We start from the raw sequence: 6,258 nt of genomic DNA, 5'->3' as shown, positions 1-6,258 counted from the left end.
GTTTTCCTTGTATTTTAATAATGTACATTTTTATCTATTTATTTTGGCATTTAATTTTTATTCTTTGCTAATAACTAATAACTCTTCTCTCTGTATTTCCTAATACCTTCCGTTACTTCTGTCAAATGTGAACCATAATATTGTTTGAATAATAATAATAATAATAATAATAATAATAATAATAATAATAATAATAATAATAATAATAATAAAGCTTTGGAAGCTTGAGTTTCAAGCCAGTGGCCCCTGTGGTGGGTTTGTTCCATATGAATAGGGTTCATCTTCTGATAATAATAATAATAATAATAATAATAATAATAATAATAATAATAATAATAATAATAATAATAATAATAATAATAATAATAATAATAATAATAATAATAATAATAATAATAATAATAATAATAATAATTTAGTTATTTTTTTTAGTCTGTAGTTTGGGTAAATTTAGCTTTGTTCGTGAATTCTCAATTTATGAAGAGATGTGTGTGTATTTCCTAAAGAAAATACCTTAAACTTAAAGCGACATTTTCATAAACCGATACGGAAATTTCAACCTGCCATTCATGGCTTTAACCTCTTGATGTGTTGCGTAAGATTCCGCCAAAAGTGTAGACAAAGTCGTAGTCGACTCACGGATTCAGACGCGCTATGTAAACATTACAGTAGTCTCAGGCTGTGCTTGAAAAGTTATCGGCCTAAAATAATAAAAAAATAGTGATTTTGAAGGATTTTAAATGGTTGTGATTGTTTTTTATTCATTGTACTGAGCTTTTATTGTTTTAACAACATATTTTTAATGGATTTCAGTGCGAAATGAGGATTGTGGACACTAAAACAGGCGTTTTTCAAGATAGAGGACCCCCAGTATTTTGAGGTTAGTGTTTTTATTTGCATTTGCAGAATAATAGGTTACATATTTGTTACATAGTGGTATTTTAAGTGGATGTTGGAGGTCTATGTTTTTTGTATTTGGTTTTTGGGACGCCAAAATTTTTGTGATTTTTTTTATTATGCAAGTGTTGTTTTATAGGCTGAAATGTACGGTATGTATATGTATATGAATATGTATATGTATATATATATATATATATATACATATATATAATATAAATATATATATATATATATATATATATATATATATATATATATATATATATATATATATATATATATATATATACATATACTTCTTAGAGCTTTAATGGTCTTGGCATAATAATAATAATAATAACTAGTTTTAGACAAACCAATATACCACAACTGTTAATTTAACATACAAATGTCAACACCAACTCTCTTTCCCAAATATAACAACAGTAACATCTGTCAAGGAAAAGTATATGCCCACAGACAGCAATTCCAAAACCAGGAATTTGCAACACATCATGCGATTCCTGAATGACCAAATCTCAGAAGAATGTTTTTGCAATACTCTGCGCTTAGGAGGCTAAGGGAATGTTGCATAAAGATTTTGAGGAGTGATTTCGCATTGCGTAAAAAGAGCTGGAATGAGAATCTTTTTGTTATAGCGTGTACTGAGAGAGAGAGAGAGAGAGAGAGAGAGAGAGAGAGAGAATTTAACGTTTTATAGCTGAAGCATGTATGGAGGAGAGAGAGAGAGAGAGAGAGAGAGAGAGAGAGAGAGAGAAATTTAACGTTTTATAGCTGCGCATGTATGGAGAGAGAGAGAGAGAGAGAGAGAGAGAGAGAGAGAGAGAGAGAGAGAGAGAGAGAGAGAGAGTTTAGCATTCTATACCTGTGCATGTAAGAGTTTAGGCAGAGAGAGAGAGAGAGAGAGAGAGAGAGAGAGAGAGAGAGAGAGAGAGAGAGAGAGAGAGAGAGAGAGAATCGTGGTTTTAAAATTAAACTTTTATTCCATTCTGTTTTCACCCCATATATATACGTATATATGCACATATACATACAGTGTGTATATATATATATATATATATATATATATATATATATATATATATATATATATATATATATATATATATATATATATATATATATATATATATATGTATATATATATATATATATATATATAAATAATATTTATATAAAACCTATATTTGTCATGTATATCTAACAATCCTATTCCTATTCCTAAAGATTTAAATGGTTCAGTTTTTATATATTTATATATTCCTACTGCTATATCTGAATTCTTGTTCAAAGCGGTTTCACTGACGTGTACTCCAATTAATTTTGGTCTGTATTAAAAAAAATAGAAAGATGGAATTTCCTGTAGTTTTGTAGTAAAATTTTTGTATTTTCGTGAACTATGCTATGACTGTTTATTGAAAAAAAGATATAAATTGGAATCTTTGTATTTTTGTAGTAATATTTTTGTAGTTTCTTGAGATATTCTACGAAAATTTATTGTAAAAAGACATAAAGATGGAATCTTTGTAGTTTTGTAGTAATATTATTGTAGTTTCATGAGATATTCTACGAAAATTTATTGTAAAAAGACATAAAGATGGAATCTTTGTGTTTTTGTAGTAATATTTTTGTAGTTTCATTAGATATTCTACGAAAATTTATTGTAAAAATGTATAAAGACGGAATCTTTGTATTTTTGTAGTAAATTTTTTGTAGTGTTATGAGATATTCTACGAAAATTTATTGTAAAAAGACATAAAGACGGAATCTTTGTATTTTTGTAGTAATTTTTTTGTAGTTTCATGAGATTCTACTTGAAACTATTGTAAAAAGATATAAAGATGAAATCTTTGTAGTGTTGTAGTAAATATTTTTGTAGTTTCAGTTATTTGGTTCCTGTAGGGTTGTCCTTTTGTAAGTTAATTTACATTTTAGGTTCTGTAGATTAACTGTAGTTAAAATGTTTACTTGTCATTTGTGTGAATGTATCTATGTTAATATACTTTTTAGATTCTGTAGATTAACTACAGTCAGTAATTTCATATCCAAGGAAGGAATGTTTGCTTAGAAATAACTTATGCATATTGAAAGACTAAATTGCCTTACAATCAAATTACCATTGCGTATTTTTTAATGTTTTAAATCTAGTATATCTGTTATTCACTAACTTTAAACAGATTTAGATTATTTTTATTTATGAAGTTATGGCGACAAGGACAAATCTTAACCAGGTTTCTTGATGTATCTTTTAACATAGGCCTATCCTAAACCAAGTTTCTCATTCTCTCATAAGGCCTAAACCTAGGTCACGTGATGAATCTTTCAAAGTAGGCCTATACTGACGTCACATCTCCCATAGGGACTAAACTTAGTTCACGTAATGAATCTTTCAGCATAGGCCTACCCCATTCAGAATCTCCCAACACCAAAACCTCCCCGAGTCTCCCACAGGAGACTCACGAGGGCCCTCGACATTGCCAACACAACTCGGCATTATCAACTTGAGGTCGAATAAGCCTTTTTGGGGGGAAAATGAGCCGCGTCCTAACCACATGGAGTGGGTGATCATGGCAGCCATATTGCCACTCCAATTTCCTCCCTTTTATTGAGTTACCCCCGCGAGGCTGAGGACCTGGACCTGTTGGTAATTGCTGGTTATTTAGTTTTCCAGGTTTTAGACCGATGTTTTCAGGTAAAGGAACTACCAGGACCTGTGGCTTAATTCCAGGCTTATTTTGTTGCGTAACCAGGTGTTTTGGAAAGAGAGAGAGAGAGAGAGAGAGAGAGAGAGAGAGAGAGAGAGAGAGAGAGAGAGAGAGAGAGAACCTGGGATTTATATGGCCAGGTGTTTGAGAGAGAGAGAGAGAGAGAGAGAGAGAGAGAGAGAGAGAGAGAGAGAGAGAGAGAGAGAGAGAGGAATTCTATAGCACATACAATCCGAAGTTCCCTGGAAAATACACAAAAATATACATTTTATTTTGCCATACTTTACAGAGTATACAGTAGATGTCAGCATACACATGTATATTTTAGAATGAGTCTTAATATACATAGAGTTCCCTTACTATAAAATATAAGTATTTTTAATAATTCTGAAATACCAAATATTATAAATTTATGCGATTCGGAAGATTATTACGTCATTTCCTTTGGCCAAATATATATTATTTATTCCAATAATGTTTAAGACAATTTTTTCTGAATACTGTCATTAAATATGACTTGCACATATCATATACAAGCGATAAGACATGAATATTTTTGCTTATATAATATTTAGTATTATTACCAAGAATTTCTAACTAACTGACAGGGAGAGAGACCTCTCAACTAGCCATAAAAAATCCTTTTTTTAAATCCTAATTTATTTCACCCTAAGGTATTAGGATGATAGGATTAATCTCCTGCGTAGCGAGTTCATTTGCTCAAGGGCCCTATTCCGGTAATAAACCCAGCGCGCAGGCACGCGCGTAGATCTGTCAGACTGCCGTGAGGTACTTATTAGATTTAAAGGTATTTGTTGAAGAAATTCTGTTTAGTTGAATTTAATTTCGAAATATATATATTATATATATATATATATATATATATATATATATATATATATATAATATATATATATATATATATATATATATATATATATATATATATATATATATATATATATATATATATATATATATATATATATATATATATATATATATATATATATATATATATATATATATATATATATATGTGTGTATATATATATATATATATATATATATATATATATATATATATATATATAAAGAATGAACAATAGTCAGCATGTTTTTATATAAAAATTTTTCTTTCTTAGCCAAAATAAAACTCATGATTAATCTACTTTCATAAGTGAAATAAAACGATGAATAACATTAAAATTGATTACTATTTAAATTTTTCAAGTAAAATGAAATCATAAATTATTATTCACCCTCTACTTAATATTTCACTCACGAACTTTATTTCAATAAAAAAAAATCTCCCAGTGCAAGTATTTTAGAAAGCCGAAAACACCTACAATTGGGAGAGTGCAATTCCAACCCAATATTTATTTTGGGCAAAGGACTAAGGACCAAGGACCCGTCTTTCCTGAAGGAGTCTCTATCTGAAGACCCCTCAGGTCACTGGAATCGTAGGGCCTCAACTCATGAAGGAAATAATCCTTTATTTTTTTTTATTTTTACGAAATGTGGGGTCCTGAATTAGTGCTTTCAAATATGAAGACCAAGATAGGCAAATTATTAGGGTGTCAAAAAATGAAAGGCTAGAGAGGTTTTTCATTGCTTAAATTCGGTAGCAAAACCAAGGCTTGAATTTAGTAGCAAAGCCAAGGCTTGAATTGAGTAGCAAAGCCAACGCTTGAATTGAGTGGCAAAGCCAAGGCTTGAATTTATTAGCAAAACAAAGGCTAAATTTAGTAGCAAAACCAAGGCTTAAATTTAGTAGCAAATCCAAGGCTTAAATTTAGTAGCAAATCCAAGGCTTAAATTTAGTAGCAAAACCAAAGCTTGAATTTGATAGCAAAACCAAGGCTTGAATTTATTAGCAAAGCCAAGGCTTAAATTTAGTAGCAAAGCAAAGACTTGAATTAAGTAGCAAAACCAAGCTTGAATTTAGTAGCAAAACCAGGGCTTAAATTTAGCAGTAAAACCAAGGCTTAAATTTAGCAGCAAAACCAAGGCTTAAATTTAGCAGCAAAACCAAGGCTTAAATTTAGTAGCAAAACCAAGGATTAAATTTAGTAACAAAACCAAAATATGCAAATTATTAAGCTATCAAATATGAAGGCCTAGATAGGCTTTTGTTTTTATAAGTTTAATATGAAAACCAAGGCTTGAATTTAGTAGCAAAACCAAAATATGCAGATCATTATGCTGTCACACATGAATACAGAGATAGGATTTACATTGCATGAGTTCAGTTTCAAATTAGAGAGGCCTTCCTTTGCATACATTTATTGGGAAATACTTCTTTAGTTATTTCGAATATGAAGATCAGTGTAATAATGTTTTTTTTTTAATAGATGACCAACATTTTGATAACTGAATTATCTCCGTGTATTTGGAAAAATAGCTTAAAAATAATTTTTTAAATATATGACCAGCATTTGAATAATTGAAATATTGCCATTTGCAAATATTTCAATGAAAGCTAGCCAGCTTTCACTAACTTTCATGAAAAAGAAAGTAACTGCTTTCTCACTTTTTACCCAACTACCCATTTTTGGGGAAAACAAAAGTACTTACAAATTTCTATACCTGGTCTTAACTTTTAAAATATTGCTATTGGTAAATAGTTCAAAGAAAGCAAGAGAGCTTTCAC

At 29.7% G+C, this 6,258-nt stretch overlaps 1 protein-coding gene across 1 annotated transcript in view; it reads left to right on the top strand.

Moving 5' to 3' along the window:
* The window catches only part of LOC136828153 (uncharacterized), a 384,459-nt gene that overhangs the window by 64,433 nt on the left and 313,768 nt on the right, over positions 1-6,258 (top strand). Inside the window, exon 3 of the mRNA XM_067085971.1 lies at positions 814-880. The gene's annotated coding sequence lies outside the window, so the exon portion shown is untranslated. The remainder of the gene's footprint in view (positions 1-813; positions 881-6,258) is intronic.

Source organism: Macrobrachium rosenbergii, chromosome 42 (assembly GCF_040412425.1).
Source record: "Macrobrachium rosenbergii isolate ZJJX-2024 chromosome 42, ASM4041242v1, whole genome shotgun sequence".
NCBI lineage: Eukaryota > Metazoa > Arthropoda > Malacostraca > Decapoda > Palaemonidae > Macrobrachium > Macrobrachium rosenbergii.
The sequence above is the reverse complement of the archived record's forward strand: the minus strand, read 5'-3'. Positions and strand labels throughout refer to the sequence as shown.